The sequence below is a fragment of the Cetorhinus maximus genome, chromosome 10 (genome assembly GCF_964194155.1).
Source record: "Cetorhinus maximus chromosome 10, sCetMax3.hap1.1, whole genome shotgun sequence".
NCBI classification, from domain to species: Eukaryota; Metazoa; Chordata; class Chondrichthyes; order Lamniformes; family Cetorhinidae; genus Cetorhinus; species Cetorhinus maximus.
In genome coordinates this window covers 68,323,055-68,344,364 of record NC_135888.1, presented here as the reverse complement: position 1 = coordinate 68,344,364, position 21,310 = coordinate 68,323,055, and positions in this window count along the sequence as shown.

The window sequence follows — 21,310 nt, the reverse complement described above, 5'->3', positions numbered from 1 at the left end:
TCCTGTTCTTATTTCTTGTATTCTTATGTTCTATGCTCACTAGCATATGGCACTGGGAATAATCTTGAGATTACTGCTTTTGAGGTCCTGCTTTTTAATTTCTTTCTTAACTCTCTAAAATCTCCTTTCAGGACCTCATCTTTCTTCCTACTTATATCATTGGTGCCAATGTGGACCATGGCATCTGGCTGTTCACCCTCCTCCATATGGATGTCCTGTAGCTGCTCCATGACATCCTTGACCCTGGTGCCAGGCAGGCAACACACCATCCTGGAGTTATGCTTACAGCTACAGATATGCCCGTCTGACCCCCTGACTATTGAATCACTTATCACTATTGCTCTTTCACTTTTCTTCCTCCCCCCACTATGCAGCTGAGCCACCCATGGTGAACAGTCTTGGCCCTGGATGCACTCCCCTGAGGAACCATCACCCTTACTCGTATCCAAATGAAAAACCAATCAGCCAGCAAGAGAGACTCAGGGGACTCCTGCACTACCTGCCCAGTTCTGTTAGACTGCTTGGCGATCACCCATTCCCTCTCTGTCTGCACACTCCTAACCTGCAGTGTGATCACTTCCCTAAATGTGCTATCCATGTAGTTCTCTGCCTCGCAGATGTACCAGTGACTCCAGTTGCAGCTCAATTTCAGAAACCTAGAACTCAAGCCTCTTCAGCTGGTGACAATTCCTGTCGATGTGTTTGTTTAGGATACATGGTGCGTCCATGACTTCCCACATACCACAGGATGTACATTCCACTGAGCCGAGCTGACCTTCCATACAGTAACTTTAAAAATTATTTATTACAATTAGAATAAGTAGAATAACTAACCAGCTACTCACCAATCAGCTTCTTCCCCTGTACTACAGTAAGAGCTAACTACTGGGGGCTGAAAATAAAAGTAGTACCTCCCTCACCTAACTCAAAGCAGCCCTCAGTGCAAACCAAGCAGCACTGAGGAAGGCCTTTTTTTATTCTTTCCGAAAAACAACTGATTCAAACTTCTGAAAACCAGTTTAAGCTGGCTATCTAATTAACTAGCTGCAACTGCTCTCAGAGAGCTTGTATACACCTACTTAAGGCTGGAATAAACGTAACTTCTCTAACCTTAAGGAGTAATTTTTAGTTGATTGCTCAATTAAAGAAAAAAAAATAGACTTCAGACAGAAATTAACACTTAAAACTCCTTCACCAGCCTCAGCAGTTCTCAGGACATTCACTCCCCCAGCAAACACACAGATAAATTGAAACCTTAGAACTATCTTAAGCTCCAAGGCGATGTAGCCTTCCAGAGCTCACTGAATGCTTTTAAATTAATTGTTGCTCTATCTCCCAAAACAAAACGACTCTCTGGGCTGCATTTCTTTGCAAGCAATGTAGAAACCTTATCCCCAATTCTCCAGCTAAGTAAACCCACCAGCTGTTCTATGCTCTTAACTTTGAGCTGTTAACCCCTTCTTTGTGGTGTGAGCAGGACGTCGAGTGTCTGTACTTAATCTTGCTGTGACCTGTCTCACCACTGCTGATCACCATGTTGTGTTATTGTAATGATATAATACCTTGGGCTCATTTACTGCACAAGACACAAAGCACCAATCATTCGTAAGGGATTGGGTAAACATATTGTGGATTATTTTATTAAGACTAGGTACATGAGAACAGCTATGCATAGGTATAAATCTTGAAGGCATCAGAACTGTGTGTGTGCTGTGCTGAAAGCAAACATGAAACAAAGACTGGATCATACGACACACTTCCCTTCTAGTGATGTCATGCTGATATCTCTTAAAGGCATATTACAACAATCTCGTGCTTCAATTCCACTTCCCTGCCCACTCCCCATATCCCTTGATTCCCCGAGGGTCTAAAAATCTGTCTATCCGAGCCTTAAATGTATTTAATGATGGATCATCCAGAACCCCCTGGGATAGAGAATTCCAAAGATTCACAACCCTTTGAGTGAAGTAGTTTCCTCTAATATCGGCCCCTTATCCTGAGACTGTGCCCCTGTGTTATAGACTCCCTGACCAGTGGAAACAATCTCTCAGTGTCTACGTATCAAGCCCCTTCAGAATTTTGTAGGTTTCAATGCGATCACCTCTGATTCTTCTAGACTCCAGAGAATATAACCCCAATTCACTCAGCCTCTCATCATAGGACAACCCCCTCAATCCAGGGACCAATTTAGCTCCTCCAATGCCACTATATCCTTCCTTAAATATGGAGGCCGAAACTATACACAGTGGGTGGTGGGAGGGTGGGGGGAGCCCACAAGAGTTGGAAACGTGGTGTGCCAGGTGACTTAATTAGGTGGGATGAGAAATTTCAGTTTCCCAATGTAGAGATAAAATCAGCAGCATATTTGCAGCATGTCAAGCCTCATGCTAGCCGATGAGCTGTACTTGTAATTTTCATGTCATGAGTACTCATTAGCATAACACATTTTCAAACTACATCCTACCTTCAAATTAAGTCAGTGATGCACAAGAGTCTCGGGCACTGACTTCATGTTTGTTCAAAAGCGGCATACAGCAGTCAACTTTGTGCAGTTGTGTCTGAGGTCAGCAGTTTTCCTTGTTTAACTCTACGGCACAAGGGAGGGGAGCAGGACAGCAGCAGCATGCATTAAAGGGAGGGCCAGCTGAGCCTGCAAGTTTAGCCATGTCCCACAGAGGGGTGAGTATAACACTGGACACTAATATGAACATTCAATAAAGAGTGAAGGCAAAGAATATAATATTCTTCCAAAATAAAGGAAATGTCCCTAACTTCCTTGTAACCATTTGAGACCAGCAAAGGTGAGTCAGTGGTAGGGGGAGTGGGGTCAAGGCACGGAGGAGTGAAATGGGAAGGGCTTGGCATCCTAGATACGGTGCAGGGGAGGGATAGTGGGAATAGTCAGTCAAGGTAAGAAAATGATGGGCTGAAATGGCAGTGCCAGTACTGTCCAAATTTGTGTCCATCTCAGGTTGTTGATTGCCAAAGTCCTTACAGTGCTTTGAGTTCACCTACAAGATTTCAACTATGCCCGCTGGGAGTGATCTCAGGCAATCTCCTTTACAATGCATTAAAGGAAGGGCCAGCTGAGCCTGCAAGTTTAGCCATGTCCCACAGAGGGGTGAGTATAACACTGGACACTAATATGAACATTCAATAAAGAGTGAAGGCAAAGAATATAATATTCTTCCAAAATAAAGGAAATGTCCCTAACTTCCTTGTAACCATCAATGCATGCCAACGATAAGATGTGTCAGTACACTTAGCTCTCTGACTAAACTAGTCTCAACAACAACAATGAGGCACATATTATGAAAGCTTTACTCACCTCGGTGAGCTCAGGGATCAGGAACTTCAACTCCAAACAGACCTTGAACTTTCTTTGCATGCACAGGCCAGGAGCAGGCTGCACATATATAGTTCTGCAATTTGTAAGTACCTCGAGCCCAGAAAGGTGCAGCTTGCCTGCACATAAAGAGAAAAAAAGGCACAAAAACTCGGGTCAGGTGACCGGGTGCAAAGAACTAGAGCTGACAAGTGTCCCTGACAGGGGACAGAGAGAAAGGACAGGGAGAGGCCCCAAAAGGATGTCCCAGGTAGGGGACAGAGACAGGGGATAGAAACAGGCTGCAGTTAAGTTAAGGAAAAAGGGAGGAGCAGAGAAACAGGTTTCAAACAGGAAAAAGGCTGCGGGGACCAGACTTTAAGTGGAAAAGGCAGCCGAAGGATGGTGACGCCATGCTGTGGGTTGTTGGGGCAAAGGTAGCCCTTTGGAGCAGCAGCATTCTGCTCGGAGTGGCTGAAGATCTGAAGTTGTGCTTGCGTGTAGGCTATGGAATCTAGGGGAATGGAATCTTGGAAGATGAAATGGAAACCCTGTGATGTGGGCCGTTATTAAAGCCATCTGAGTTGGAGTGAATTTTGGAGAAAATTCCAAGGTGAGATCTTCGAAGGTGAAGATTGGAATCCTGTGTGTGAGAGATAGAGTTTCAGTAAGATTGTTTGATTCACAGCGTTACTAATGTCTGGGTGGGTTGTTGAGAAATCCGTGGAACCTGTTTTGGTCGCATTTGTCATTTACTGTGCAGTGTGGTGTGTTTGAACACATTTTGCCTGTTAATTCACATGTATCTCAGAGAAACCCTGAATGTTAGAGTAGAAGATAGATATTATAAATTGTTTTATCTTTCTGACCTTTTCAGTAAAGTTTACTTTTGTTTGTTCAAAATCCATGGAATCTTGTGGCTTTCTTCACTGAGCAAGTGTTTTGAATGCCAAACTTTGTTTATTTAAATAAAAAGTTATTACATATGAACATACAAATAAGGAGCAGGAGTAGGCCATTCGGCCCCTCGTGTCTGCTCCGCCATATAATAAGATCATGGCTGATCTGATAATAAACTCTGCATCCTGCCTACCCCTTTGCCTTCCAGGAATCTATTCAACTCTGCCTTAAAAATATCCCAAGACTCTGCTTCCACCACCTTTTCAGGAAGACAGTTCCAAAGACTCACGACCCTCTGAAAGAAAAAAAAAATCACTTAATCTCCATTTTAAATGGGTGATCCCTTATTTTTAAACCGTGACCCCTAGTTCTAGATTCTCCCACAAGAGGAAACATCCTCTCCACATCCACCCTGTCAAGATCCCTCAGAATCTTATATGTTTCAATCAAATCACCTCTTACTCTTCTAAACTCCAGCGGATACAAGCCTAACCTGTCCAATCTTTCCCCATAAGACAAACTGTCCATTCCAGGTATTAGTCTAGTAAACCTTTTCTAAACTGCTTCCAACGCATTTACATTCTTCCTTAAATAAGGTGACCAATACTGCACAGAGTACTTCAGATGTGGTCTCACTAGTGCTATGTATAACTGAAGCATAATCTCCCTACTTTCCCTCACAATAAATTATAACATTCTATTAGCTTTCCTAATTACTTGCTGTACCTGCATACCAGCCTTTTGCGATTCATATACTAAGACACCCAGATCCCTCTGCATCTCGGAGCTCTGCAATCTCTCACCATTTAGATAATATGCTTCTCTTTTATTCTTCCTGCCAAAATGGACAATTCCACATTTTCCCACATTATACTCCATTTGCCAGATCTTTGCCAATTCACTTAAACTATCTATATTTTTTGTAGCCTCCTTATGTCCTCTTCATAGCTTTCTTTCCTACCTATCTTTGCACCATCAGTAAATTTGGCAACCATCCCATCTATCCCTTCATCCAAGTCATTTATATAAATTATAAACAGTTGAGGTCCCAACACTGATCTTTGTGGCACATCACTCATTACATCTTGCCAACCTGAAAAAGACCCATTTATGCCTACTCTCTGCTTCCTATTTGTCAGCCAATCTTCTACCATGCCAATATGTTATCCTCTATTCCATGAGCTTTTATTTTCCGCAATACCCTTTGATGTGGCACTTTATCAAATGCCTTCTGGAAATCTAAGTACAGTACATTCACCGGTTCCCCTTTATCCACAGCACATGTTATTTCCTCAAAAAACTCCAATAAGTTGGTTAAACATGATTTCACTTTCACAAAACTATGTTGACTCTGCCTAATTACCTTGGAGTTATCCAAGTGTGTTGCTATAGCTTCCTAAATAAAAGCTTCTAACATTTTCCCTATGACAAACATTAAGCTAACTAGCCTATAGTTTCCTGCTTTCTGTCTCCCTCATGTTTTGAATAATGGGGTTACATTTGCTATCTTCCAATCACATTGGACCTTCCCTGAATCTAGGGAGTTTCGGAAAAATAAACCTAATGCATCAATTATCTCACAAGCCACTTCTTTTAAGAACCAATGATGAAGTCCATCAGGACCCGGGCACTTAGACTGCAGCTCCAACAATTTACTCAGTACCACTTCTCTAGTGATTGTAATTTTCCTGAGTTCCTCCCTCCCTTCCATTTCCTGATTTATGGCTGCTTCTGGGATGTTACTTGTATCCTCCATAGTGAAGACAGACACAAAATACCTGTTCAATTCATCTGCCATTTCCTTGTTTTCCATTATCAATTCTCCAGACTCACTTTCTATAGGATCAAAGCTCACTTTGTTATCTCATTTCTTTTTAAAATATTTACGGAAACTCTTACTATCTGTTTTTATATATCTGGCTAGCTTTCTCTCACTCTAATTTATCCCTTCTTATTAATCTTTTAGTTATCCTTTGCTGTCCGTTATATTCCGTCCAATCTCTCCTGGCATTCCACCTATCTTTGCACAATTGTATACTTTTTCTTTAAGTTTGATAGTATCTTAACCTTCCTAGTTCACCACAGATAGTGTGTCCATCCCTTGGACTTTTTCGTACTTGTTGGAATGTATCTATTTTCTGTATTCCGAAATATCCCCTTAAATGTTTGCCACTGCAACTCTATTGACCTATCCCTTAAACGAATTTGCCAATTCACTTTAGCCAGCTCTGTTTTCATGCCCTCATAATTGCCCTTATTTAAGTTTAAAAACATAGTCTCGGACCTACTCCTCTCTCCCTCAAACTGAATGTAAAATTCAATCATATTATGGTTGCTGCACTATGAGGCTATTAATTAATTAATCCCTAACTGGATCTCATCAACAACTTGGGGGTTTGGGCCAATGATCATAATATATGAATAAAGTAAAACCAGTATAATGTGAAATACTTGCAAGTGAAATTTAGTTTTGAAAAACACCCTTTGTGATCTGAAGTCTTATGTTAATTGCAATGGAATTGGGCAGAAAAGTTTTGACTGTAATGCAGAGGCTCCCTGTTTGACCAGGACACCCCTTTATAGCCTGTCCGCAGCTGCAGCATTGTCAGCGGACAGCGGACTTCATCAATGAAAAGCATCCCCGCCACTTGATCGTATGTGATTCCCATGCATGCTGCCAGCACTTTAAATTTGAAAAGTAATCATTTGGGAAACAGGAAAAAGCAAGATAGCAGAAGCGGTACACACATCCAGTTCCGCCATTGGGAGTGACATGCTGTTGACAATGACCCCCTCCCAGTATTCCAGGTGTGGTCTCACCAAAGCCCTATACATTGTAACAAGAATTCTTTAGTCCTGTACTTCAATCTCCTTGCAATAAAGGCCAGCATGCAATTTGCCCTCCTAATTGTTTGCTACACCTGCATGCTATCTTTCTGTGTTCCATATACAAACACACCCAAGTCTCTTTTAACATCAACATTGACAAGTTTCACACCATTTTAAAAATATTCTGCTTTTCCATTCTTATGACCAAAGTGAATAACTTCACATTTCCCCACATTAAACTCCATCTGCTATCTTGTTGCCCGCTCACTTAACCTGTCTAGATCTCTTTGCAGCCTTTCTGCGTCCTCCCTACAGCTTACCTCCCCACCTGTCTTTGTATCATCAGCAAACTTAGATGCATTATTCTCTGTCTCTTCATCTATGTCATTAATATAGATTGTAAATAACTGAGGCCCCAGCACTGATCTTTGCAGCTCTCCACTATTCATAGCCTACCAACTTGAAAAGCCCCGTTTATGCCATTCTTTGCTTCCTGTCCATTAACAAATTCTCTGTCCATGTTAATGTATTACACCCAACTGCAGGAGCCCCGATCTTGTGTTTTAACCTTTGTGTGGCACTTTATTGTATACCTTTTGGAAATCCAAATATACTGTATCTACACATTCTCCTTTATCTACCTTACTAGTTACATCGTCAAAAAGCTCTAATAAATTTGTTAAACAGAATTTCTATTTTGTAAAACCATCTTGACTTGTTCTGATCATACCATACTTTTCTAAGTGCATAAGACTTCCTTAATAATAGATTCCAGCATTTTCCCAACAACTGTTGTTAGGCTAAATGGCCTGTAGTTTCCTGTTTTCTTGCTCCCACCTTTCTTGAAAAGTGGTGTTATATTTGCCAAGTTCCAATCTGATGGGACTGTTCCTGAATCTAAGGAATTTCGGAAAATCACAGCTATCGCATCCATTATTCCTGCAGCTGTCTCTTTTAGAACACTAGGGTGTAGGCCATCAAGTCTCAGGGATTTATTGGATTTTAACCCCTTAAGTTTCTCAAGTACTTTTTCTCTGCTGATATTAATTGCCTTAATTTCTTCGCACTTTTAAACCCTTAGGTTACTTATTACTTGTTACTTGTGTTTTTTATTGTGAAGACAAACATAAAATATTCATTCAATGCCTCTGGCATCTCCTCATTCCAGATGATAATTTCCCCTGTCTCTGCTACTAAGGGGCAAATGTTTACTTTAGCTACTTTCTTCTTTTTTATATATTTATAAAAATTCTTAAATCTGTTCTTATATTTCTGGCAAGTTTACTGTTATAATCTATTTTTTCCCTTTTAATCAACTTTCTGGTGGTCCTGTGCTGGTTTTTAAAACACCCCTAATCCTCAGAGTTATTACTATTCTTTGCAACATTATAAGCCTCTTCTTTTAATCTAATACTATACCTAACTTCCTGAATGAGCCGTGGATGGGTATTCCTTGCTGAGTTTTTGTCTTTCAATGGAATGTATTTTTGTTGAATATTTTGAATTGTTTCTTTAAATGTTTTTAACTGTTCATCTACCGCCATACATTTTAGTCTATTTACCCAATCAACCGTAGCCAGTTTTCCCCTCATACCTGTGTTATTGGCTTTGTTTAAGTTTAAGATTCTTGTTTGTGATTGGAGTATGTCACTTTCAAACTTAACATGGAATTCAATGGTATTATGATCACTATTTCCCAGTGAATCTTCTACTATAACATTACTAATTAACCCTGCCTTACTACATAATACTAGATTTAAGATGGCTTTATCTTTAGTCAGTTCCACAATGTATTGCTCCAGGAAACTGTCACAAAAAATTCTACAAACTCATCTTCTGGACCACCCTTACAAATTTGATTGCCCTAATCTATATGGAGATTAAAGTTCCTCACCATTATTACATTGCCTTTGTTACAGGCTCCAATATTTCCTTGTTTAATGCTCGATCCAACAGAGGCCTGTAAACTACTTCCACCAGAGTTTCTGACTGGTGCTATTCCTAATGTCCACCATACTGATTCTACTACATGATATTCTGAGGCCAGATTCTCTCTCATCAATGTCCTTATGTCATCCTTTACTCTCAGGGCTACTCCTCCTCCATTGCCTTTCTGCCTGTCTTTCTAAAATATTGCGCACCTTGGTATAGTTATTTCCCAACATTGATCAACTTGCAACCAAAGGCCGAAATGAGATCAGCCATGATCGTATTGAATGGCGGGGCAGGCTCAATGGGCTGAATTGCCTACTCCTGCTCCTAGTTCTTATGTTCTTATTATGTTCTTATGTCTCTGTATTGGTGATTAAATCTAAACCTATTTACTTCTATTTATATGACTATTTCATCTACCTCATTGCTGATGCTTCATGCATTCAAACAAAGAGCCTTTAATTTCACTTATTTCCTTCTACTTGCAATGACCTTATTCGCTGATGCACAATTTATGTTAAACTCTCCGTCCCTTGCACAATGCTTGTCTTTACCACATTGGTGCACTATTCCATTGCCTCGACCTTTCTCTTTGGATAGCTTACTTAATGCAGTTTTAGGGGATTTCTAAGCTTGGAGCTCCTGCATACTGTAGTTTGGATTAACTCACATCATTTAGAAGCCAACAGCTTTCTGAAAGAGCAGATGTAGCTGCTTATTTTAAATTTCAATCTAGTAACTATAGACCCATGGTTAAACAAAATCATTACAGTTAACAGCTGAGAACGATCTAACATATGACAGGCACAGATCCTTTCTACAAATCCAAGTAATAAATGATATAAAAATAAAGCAACACATGTTCCGTCAGGCAAGTTCAATAATGTGCTTCCTGTCACTTTCCTCATTGCTTTCATGATTAATTTGTCTTAAAAAAACTGAGACTTCACATCATAAATCATAAGTGTAAGAGTGTTGTTATTTTAAAACCTTTTATTAGCCTTCGTATGGAAATAAAATACTTTATGAGCAGATGCTGAAGCACTGTAGTTTTAATGCCTGTCTTCCAATGAGATTTGCACTAAGGTCCATTAGGTTGATGCAATGTGGTTCATGCTATTGTGAACAACAACTTGCATTTATGTAGTAAAACATCCAAAGGCACGCCACAGGTATGTTATCAAACAATATTTGTCATAGAGTTTGACAATTTATCAATTACACATATAGTCCAGACATGACTGCACAAAGTTTAAGAAACACTTTGATTGTGAAGATATGCTCCTTACTTTCAATTAGGTTCTTGTCATAAATCTACCTTTGACCTGCTTTATCTTTCTGGCAGGATGATGGAGACAGTTTCATTGGTCTCTGGTCTTAAGGCAATTGTGGCTAAATTGTTCGCTGGCACAAAGTGTTTTTGTTGCATAAACTTGACCATAGATTGTGATGAAGACAATTAATACCCATTTATCTGGATAGAAATCCAAAAGAAATCATGTGGTCATAATCTGTACAGGAGAATAGGGACAGGAATAGTAATAACTTATCATTCATCCTCCAGAGGAATTTTAAATTGCCGGAAAGGTTACAAAGAAAGGGCTGGATTTCCCAGAGTGGGAGGGTTGGGGATGGGGGCGGGGTGGGGATGTATTGCTCTCTCCCTCCCCTCATTAGGATAGCTAGTTGCAAACTTTACAATAGGCTGCCCTGCAGTGATAATACACTGGGGGCGGCTTTAACAAGGTAGCTGTGGGACGTCCGCCCCTCAGGGAAAAGAAGTCCTATCCTCGAGAAGCAAGTAGTGGCTGCTGCTGGGGCTACAGGGGAGACCCCAGGAAGAAGTGTCATGGATGCCAGGCTAAAATAAGTCAGGGCTTTATGGGCAGGGAGGAATCAGGGGCTCTAGGGAGGTGTGGGGGGGCGGGGGTGTAGGGGATTGGGGGGGTGTCAGGTTTTAGAGACCAGGTGGTAGTCACAAAGAGGAGGTAATATCTTGGGAGGGGGTGACCCCATTGCACACAGGGCACCCCCCAAAAGAGATACCCCCTTCCTTCTCACCTTATTACCTGAGATGGTGAAAAGGCGAGCTGGCCACTTTCCTCCACCTCCCATCGCCCACCATATTATGGCGGCAGAGGAGGAATTAGACCCTTAACTGGCTCTTAACCGGCCATTTAAGGGCCTCGATAGGTCTAAGGGTAGATGGGCTGGCTGATGCCTTACCCGCCCACCATATTATGGGGGACAGCTCATGGGTGGACAAGAAGGTGGTGGGCTAGCCACCTGTCCTAACTTAAATAGGACCCTCCCGCCTCAAACACACCCGGCAGGGTGCTGCAAAACTCCCCCCAAAGGATCAGGAGGTGATTGAAAGGGCACTTTTAAAAATAGAAATGCTTAAAAAAGTCTCTGAAGAACCAGAAATCATAATGCAGATAGGAGGAAGAAAGCTGATCTGAGAGAAACCTAAAAATAATGGATTGCACCCTTAGGTTAACCAAGTAGGAGAGCTACAATTATTTCACAAGTATTGCTGCTAATTTATTCCCAGCAAATTTATACTGAAGAGGCAGCTGTTACAAACATTCATGAACAGCACATCACACCCACTATAAATTAAAACATTGGCATATGTTTCTCATTAAATATAAACATATTGGCCTCAGGCCTGATAACCCTACGTTGCTGCCAGCATATTAAAATGTTTAGCTGTAACACTTTAGGAGCTGTAGACACAGGGGAAAGTTAATAGCCCATGTAAACAATTACTGTTTCCAAACTATGGCTCTGTAGCACTCCTGTGCATTTTCTAATATGTTTGGATTTATTTTCATTATATTATGAGTGGTCACTGAATGAAACTGATCAGAGATGAAGCAAAGTATGTTAAAAATTATGCACTAAATGGTCACATTTACACTTAGTTCTGGTTTAAGTATATTTTTCTCTTGCAATATTTCCTTATTCTTTTATTGTTACCTCCTATCTTGACATCAGCAACTCAAGATGGGGTTTAGTTCCATCCAATTTCAACAGGGTTACTGGTAACTGAGAGTATTGGAGCCCAACTTGTTTTTCCCTCTCTCTATTTTATAGGTGCAATGAGCAATTTGCAGGGGTGCTGTGACCAACAGTCCCAAAGACATCACAGCTCAGGGATTGAACTTGAGACCTTCCTGGTTGGTCTTGGTTAGTGTCATGCCACACTACATTTGCTGTGCAGCATGGGGGGAAAGTTGAGTGAAGCACATTTAAATGGTGGTTGTGGGAAATGAACATAAAATTGCATTTAATTCATCAGTGAATCCAACAGTTGAAAAGTTATTTGCTCACTTAGGACATTGGTGAAAGCTGACAGAAAAACTTTCAAAAGTCTCAAAAATCTGGCAGCTCTAACATCAAACTAACTATAGGCTCTATGACACATGATGACAAGAGTTAGGCTCCAAGTGCTGCAGGTCAAAGGCTTGTCATGCCTCAAGTTACAAGTATATCAAAATATTCAGTCACTTCTTTTGCACGGGGAGAAAAAATCTAAAGTATACAAGAATCACAGATACAACAGTAATAAATTTAGAAATACTTGAAGGGACATGTGACTGCTGGAAGCTTCAGATTTATGTTCTAGTGAAGGCTGGGGCCAAGCCCATCCATCCCCAGCACCATTACAAAACCCCGGCACCAACCCTCTAAAGAAAATTGCTTTTAGACACTTTGGAAGGAATCTTATGGCGGCAACGTAGGTCTCAGCCACCAGTTGGAGAGCTGGATGAGCGATGGCACGAGGGGGGTTGGCACCTCCTCCCTTCCTGATGTCTGCAGGTCCCTCAATCAGGCACTGAATGCCTTTGAATGAGGGATCCTCCATGGAAGCCTGGAAGCAACCCCATATGGGTTTGCTTGACGTGGTCCCTACAATTTGAGCCCCCCAGCTGCCATTTGCGTTAATACCTGCGGCAATGGGATGAAGCCCCTAAGTGGACATACCTGCCACAGACTTAATTGGATTGGGGGGAGGGGGGGAAGGTGGTGGGATCCCCACCTGCCACCCTCCCACCTAATTAAATGCCCCCCCCGCCCCCCCCACCTCCCGCCGTCCCCAACACCAAACTCACAACGGGAGAAGGGCAGAAGATTCTGGCCTTTATTTATGACGTTTTGAAAGGAAAGATGAGAAATATCATTGGGAACAAGCAAGAATTCTTCAGTTGAATCTGGTTAGAGGGAATATTGTTCAATTGGCCTTGAGCCACATATTTTATTGTGCCACAACTGATATAGATGAAGTGTACAGTGATCATGTAGCTATTTGAAAAGATGACAGAGAGTACAGATAAACTACAGTAATGCAATAGAAGCTGATATTATGTAAGCATTAAAATTAATTTGAACAGAAGATATACAAAGAGCTTGCTTGATTTTCATTAGTTAAAATGTCAATGATCATTTGTGTATTAGAATATTAAAGCTAAGTTCTTTTGTTTCCCTTATCTCACTTTTACATTTTTCATTCTTTCTTTTTTTTCCTGAAATTAGTTTCTATTTTACCATTTTGTGACCAACAAGGACAGGTGATTAGCTCTCTTGTCTCTCATCACTGGCAGTTGGTGTGTTATTGAGAGCAGGGAGATGGAAGTCCACACAACACAGCACTCACTGACTCAAGCTCCAATTTGCTTGCATTTATTCCCTGGAGCAGAGGAGATTGAGGGGGGACATGACTGAGGTGTATAAACTTATGAAGGGCATAGTTAGGATAGACAGGAAAGAACTTTCCCCCTTGGTGGAGGGATCAATAACCAGGGGGCATAGATTTAAGGTAAGGGGCAGGAGGTTTAGAGGGGATGTGAGGAAGAATTTTTTCACCCAGAGGGTGGTGGGAATCTGGAACTCACTGCCTAAAAGGGTGGTAGAGGCAGAAACCCTCATAACATTTAAGAAGTATTTGTATGTGCACTTGCGATGCCATGGCATACAAGGGTATGGGCCTAATGCTAGAAAACGGGATTAGAATAGTTAGGTACTTGTTTGACCGGCACAGACTTGATGGGCCGAAGGGCCTTTTTCTGTGCTGTAGACCTCTTTGACTCTATGACTACTCTAATGATCATCTGTGGATAATAATGGACCTGAATCTATACATCACTAGTCAGTGCCATGGTGCCAAGGCTTGTCAAGTGTATAGCATCAGCAAACCATTCTGTCTTTTTTTGTTTCTTCTGCTACCTGGCACTTTTTCACCTACATCTGTATATTTTCTGCTCAGGGACTTTTTTACAATGCATCTTTTTGTAGCCGATAAGATGCTCCACTGCACATTTCCTTATTTCTGGAATGGTTCCTGACTTGTAATTTGAAACTAGTTACTGCCACGGCTTAATCTGCTTCCAAAGCTGTTAATTTAGCAGATAGTGGTCCCTCAATCTGCTTGACCAAAGTATTTAAAGAAAATAATTGCTGGTTTCCTGAAATCATAAAATTATCTTACCGTAATTTAATTCTTTTGATTTGTTATGTAGAACGTGAATTATCTCTCTAAGTTCTTACTTTCTTGTTGTGAATTGTTTTTGTCCTACTTCTGCGGCAACATTTCAGATCAAATTCTTTCATGTCAATGTCATGGGGCAGAATTTTCCCCCAGTCGGCGGGGGAAGTTCAGGAGCGGGCGTGTGGAGGCGCACCTCCGATCGGCGCCCCTGATTGGGGGCGCGCCGCCATTTTATGTGGGCGGGCCAATTAGGGCCGCCCAGTGTGACATCCGCAAGGAAGCGTTAAGCACTCCCTGTGTGGGCGGGGGGGGGGGGGGGATTTCCTGAGCCGAGAGCGCACTCATCTCCCTGAGACTAAGTGCTGCCTCAGGGAGATCAGCTGCACATTAAAAAATGTTAAAAACAGAAGAAAAAAATTTCTCTGACATGTCCCCTCATGCGACACTGTCACATGAGTTAGGACATGTCCATTACTTTCAGTTTCACTTTTATTAAAAATTTTGTAAACATACCTGAAACTTCATCCCACCTGTGGATGAGATTTCATGCTTTTTCTAATTCCCGCCAGGGCTCCCGGCCTGCCTGCCAACCTTAAGGTTGGACGGGCAGGTCCACTAATTACATTAATTACTTTGTCAATGGCCTCAATAAGCCATTGGCAGGTTGGCGGGCGCACAGCTCATTGGAATGAGGCGGGGTGACGTCGGGAGTTCCGCCCAACGTCATCCCATGTCATTTTACGCCCGCTCGCCGAACAGGAAATCCTGGCCATGGTTGAGAATTTCATTTACAGTCCTCCCACCACCAGGGAGACTCTAATGTCTGCAACCCGATAATTCAACTTCTTCATTATTGTCGGCAATGTCAAACTTTTCTCATTAACCATGTTCTTTTCTCGACCAGGCAAGTGATTCATTTTGTTTTGCAGTTTTAAATTGGAAATTTTCCTCCCCCATTAATTTGTTGGTTTCCTTGCTTTCTCTGGTCTCCCATTTCCTTCTTTGCCTATTTTCAAGCATTCAGATGACATCCAAACCACCCACCCTGTTGTCAGCCACTTTCAAAATATTGACAACATGAGCAGGCTGCTCCTGCTTCTGCTAACAATTTTCTCGCCCACCCACCGCAGTCTCAGTTGGCCTATCTTGCTTCTTCTTGTGTTATGCCAGCTCTGTGCTGCTCTATACGCTGAACCATCATTTTCCCTCCTATCTACCCCTCCTCTGCTGACCTATTAAACCCCTAGATCCTGCTTCCACTCCTGTCTCACAGGCTCTGTTTTGCCCTGCGGGCTGCTCTCCTTTCTGCCAGAGCTCTCCAAGTTGCTTCCCCTTTGGTCCCATTCCCTCCTGGCTTTGTTTACTTGACTCTGGTCCAACTCAGCCTCTCCTTCAGGTACATGCTGGCCTTTCCAGCAATGCTCACATGACATGAAAGAATTAAAGAAAAAATTGGCTCTCTACTGCTATTTATAATCATACTCCTCAATGTGTATTTTTGGTCACTTTGTCTCCAGGCCTGTTGAGTGAAAAAAAAACCCTTTGGTGACAGTCCATATGAATTTCTCCTACCTTGATTCAATTTTTGGTTCTGCTAGGCCGACTGAATTAATCTTTCTGCAGTGGCCCTGCTTGCCCTGTTCAAGTGTTTGTGCCGATGGAAGAAGAGTTCAACAAGCCTGAAATTCATTGAGGTGGGGGAGTAAAGGGACAAAACTGGGATATTAATTTTAAACTTTCAACTGACTGGAAATTTTGCAATTTGAAATGACACAGAACAAACTACTTGAAAATGCAAGGCCACCTTCCAAGGAGGAGGTGAGAAAAGCAAACAAGATACTCCCAAGGGAGGGTGAAGAGAAGGACATTTCTAGTAATTTATAGATCCATTGAAACTCATCACTGCCTAAGGAAGAGATATTAAAATGCACAGTGCTGGATTTTAATAAACTGTAATCTTATTAAGACATGGGGACTGCTCGCCAGCCAGAATATAACTTGCACTCCACCAAAATGGGGACAGACATTCCATCACTCCAACACCCCCACCTGAGAAAGACCCAATCTCCTGTTGGGTTTCACTATCTTGAAACTCGTCAAAAGTTTCTGAAATGAAACATCAAAAATTTGATTTGTTCAAATGACCTGTTCTACAACACAATGGCACAAACAGACATGGTAATTGAACTCCTCTGGAATGTACAGCCAGAAGGGCTTTAAGAACTGGTTTACCAAACCAAAGAGAGGTCATAAGAGCAGAGACTTTTGCAAGAGACTTCAGTTGAAGAGAAAGGCTGAAAATCTCTCTCTCTCTCAGAATAAGTGAATTAACTGGTTCGAGAAGTACCAGTAATCTACCAAAGAACCGAGGTCTTGTAAGAATTGTAACATCTACATCTGACTGCATCCATGAAACCAGCTAACCTAAAGCAGCCACAATGTTTAACAATCTATGCCTCAAGGACAATCAAAGGACACTTAACCTCATAGTCTTTTACTTTTATTATTTTTGACCTCTAACTTCCTTATTTCTGGTGTGTGTGTGTGTGCATGCGTGAGAGATGTCGCATTCTTTTTATTCTTTTTCCCTCGGGTTTGGTGGCTAATAAATTTGCTCTTTCTTGGACTGAAGAAAATCTTGTTTGACTGGCTTCTTACTAAATAGTAGATACATTTGGATTCAGAAAAGGCATATCCTCATGGAAAAGAAATTTAAACCTTTGTTTTGACCAACCGAGGAGGCTGAATAGAGGGGAATAGAGAAAGCTCACTGCTTTCACCTGGTCATAACAAAGTGAATACATAGCATGATGGGGTCAAAGGGAGCGGAAGGAGAGGAACGATCCAGAGGGGTGTCGGTACCCATAAGTTGTTGGAGCTTGCATTCCTTAACACCTGAAAGGAAGAGAAAACATTTCTTGTTAAGCCATTGGATGAAGAATGAAATGAAACTGGGGACCAGGACAGCTTTGAAATAGCTGGAGAAATTGTGATTGGAGAGAGAAGTCAAATATGTACATGTGGCAGTGCACTAAACTGAATGTGCATCTCAGTTTAGGCTGGAGGAGCCAGGGCAGAGGGGTGTAAGGAGGTGATTAATAATGGTGGAAAAGAAGCCCAGGATATTCCAGGGGTGATGAGCGGTTTTTAGAGAGAATGAAGCCTAATACAGCTTTGTGTCATCTAGCCAGATTTAATGTTGGATGGCAGTGGTATACCTGATACTTTCCGCACCATCATTCCAAGAACATTCTAGGGTGGAAAGTGCTGACTGGCTGGCAACATCCATATCCCAAGAATGAATTTCGAACAACGCTCAAGAATAAATAAATGCTGTTAATGCACTGTGTCATGATCAGAAGACATGAAGGAAAAAGTATATATATATCTACATCACCCTGGCTACTTTATAAAATTATTATTTTTATTTTAAAATGGATAAATGGCTGGACTGATAAAATGGCCATCGTTGACCACAAGCTGGTAGCTCTGGAAGTTTCTGAGCAGTCTAAAAGTGGACAAAGGCTAACACATGTAACACTCCTTGCATTGTATTAACATTCAGCCAAGCCAACACAAAGAATAGTAGATAAGACGTCTGCACCAGCCAGTTATGGACAAAGGCAGAGTTATTTGTGACTCGTCATCACCAACATTGTGCCATTGGTTCTACAGCTACCTGCTCAAAATACATCAGGTTTTAACAAGAGGCTTCATTATCTGAATAGCTTGACCTGAAACCACCCTGTTACATGACCGAAACTTGAGCTATTTGAATTGTTTAATTATACAGCTTCTGGATTCCATCTTCAGTCTGCCGTTTAACATCTGACTCTGACTGTCAGGCCATACAGAAGCAAACTCTGGCCAGGATGGAGAATTGGCCCCCATATAACCTGATTCTGCTGAGAAGAAGTTATACTATCGCCTAAAAAACTGATTCAATCTCGACGTACTTACTTCATCTTGGGACATCAACACTACTGGAAAAGCGAATCTTATACCACCGGTCTTCAGCCAGCTGAACACTGTGAAATAATCCCTCAATGGACTTTGATTCTGGACTCTGGACTCAAGGAAACCATGGGCAGAATTTTCAGCTTGGCGAGCGGGGGCAGGGCCCCCTCGCCGAGGAGTAAAATGACATGGGTGATATCGGGCGCGTGTCTCTACTTCACCGCACATCATTTAGATTTTCAGTTCAGCGAGCGTGCAGTCGACTTGGCTGTGCGCCCACCGAACTGTCAAAGGCCTATTAAGGCCATTTAAGTATCAATTAAAATAATAAACTAAGCTGCCCGTCCAACCTTAAGGTTGGCGGGCAGGCCAGGAGCCCAGGCGGCCTTCGAATTTTTCATGGAACCTCATCCACGGACGAGATGAGGTTTCATGAAGGGTTTATAAATTAAATACATTTTTTCATTAATGTTCTTTGACAAATCCCAGCTCATGTGACACTGTCACATGAGGGGACATGTCTTAAAGTATTTTCTTTTCTTTATTTAAATTTTTAAACCTTAAACTAATCTTCCTGAGGCATCTCTGTGCCTCAGGGAGATTTCTGCGCTCTTTCCGCGTGTGTGTGTGAAAGAGCGCATGCCCTGACTCAGGAAACACCACCCCCACCCCACCCGCACAGGGATTGCACATCACACTGGGCTCGCCTTAATTGGCCCACCCACGTAAAATGGTGGCATGGACCTGATTGGGTTTGCGCCCATTCCCACCTGCCCCCGCACAGCCCCCACCGACGGGGGGAAAATTCTCCCCCATAATTTTTATATTGATTGTGGTCTCTGCCCTGAACCCCCTTCTTTCCCTTATCCCTCTTTTATTGTATAAATGAACAAAAGAGGCGGACATTGCAAAACCCCTTTTCTGCATTTTGTGTGTGTGTGCATGTAAAATAAACCAACCCTCTTATTCTACCTTATATCAAATTTGCAGTGGGGTTATTGATAGAAGATTGGATCACTCCAAGCCAAAGGGTTGAGGAACATATGCCACCACTTATAAAAGGGGGATATCAAAAATCAAAAACACCTTTCTGTTTATGGACAGGTAGTGAATGGAGAAATCAGGACTGTTCCAGATTAATCCTCCTCTTGCCCGTAATAGAAATTGGGGGGACTAATTTGGGAATGATCCAATTTGAATTTGACCAGAGTCCAAGTTAGAGGGCATGCCAAATTAGAGCTAAAATGCACAACTGGAAGCCAAAAGAGGGAAACACAGTGGCTGGAACTAATTTTAAAACAAGTAACGTACCACAGCAAATTCCTTGCCCTAACAGTAGGAAAATGGCAATGTTTGATGCTCAAACGTTTGTTCAGCAAGAGAATTTAAATGGGGAAATTTTGGAAACCTTTAGCGCAGGTCAGTTGAAAGCTGTAGCTAGGGAGATACAGTTCAAATTGCCCAGCAAAATCAAACCAAGTGAACTAATCCCAGATTTGGTAGAGCATCTGGATTTCATGTTACCAGCAGAGCAGTTAGATGAAGAGCCCAGTCATGACTCTGACTCTCCTCCCTTAGCCAATTTCGAGCTGGAAGTGCTTAAATTGCAGAATTTCAAGAAAGGAAGGAGAGAGAGATAGATGTAAATTCAAGAAAGAGAGCGAAAAAGAGAGAGAGAGAGAAAGTGAAGGAACAGGAAAGGGAAAGAGAATTCCAGCTCCGAAAACTATAAATGGAGCTAGCAGCTCAATGGCAGAGAGAGGCCAGACACTTGGAAGCCGCAAGGGGAAATCTCTTTCTACCCAGTAGCACCCCTATCCCCTTGACCTGAAATGACTCTCTGAGGTCATCAAGTATGCGAGACTCCTTCCTACATTTGAAGAGAGTGATGTGGAGTAATTTTTTTTTACCACCTTTGACAAAATAGCAGGACAGCTAAAATGGCCCTCAGAGATCTGGACATTTTTAATTCAAGGGCAGCTGTCAGGGAGAGCCCAAGAGGTCGACTCCATGCTGCCTCCCAATGTGTCCCTGAATTATGAGCCGACTAAGGTGGCCATCCTAAGTGCCTACAAGTTAGTCCCAGAGGCATAACACTAGCATTTCCAGAATGCATGTAAGAAGCCCACACAAACCTATATCGAGTTTGAACAGAATCACGTTCGACCGATGGATAAAATTTGCACGCACCTATGAATGGTTGCGTGAGCCAGTACTGTTGGAGGAATTCAAAAATTGCTTACCCTCCAACCTGAGATTACGCCTAGCGGAGCAGAAGACCCTCACAGCCAGAGGTGCAACAGTCACAGCAGACAGCTATGACCTCACCCATAGGCCTGGAAACTCAGGCAGACCCTTTCCAAACCATACCCCTGAGTATCGGAAAGAGAAGCAAGGCGATCTCGATAGGAAAGGGTGTCCACCCAAAAAAGAAAACACAAAAGAGACAGCCCCAGGCAGCCCAAAAGGAGAATTTCCAGAGGCACTAAAACAAGCCTTTCCAGACTTGAATGCTGGAGACTGCCAAGCAAGCCACTTAGCCCAGTAGGGTTCCACGTGAGTAGTACTCCAAAGAATGCCCCAATAGGTAGTGCAGCAGAGCAGACAGGGCCGTTTGCTACAGAAACTTACCCTTCGGAGGGCATGGGACTGTGTGTGTCTGAGCCGGTCAAACTCCCAGAGAGCTACCGAGTTTTGTTCTTTCAGGAATAGTATCCCCCTACCAGTCCCAAAATATGAGCAAGTCTGTGGTGCTGCTCCGGGACACGTGGGATACTCAGTCCTTGATGTTGGAGAGAAACTTAAACCTACCCCCTGAGTCCTCCCTGAAGGCCAAAGAACTGATCAGTAGATTGGGAGGAGGATCTGTGTTTGCA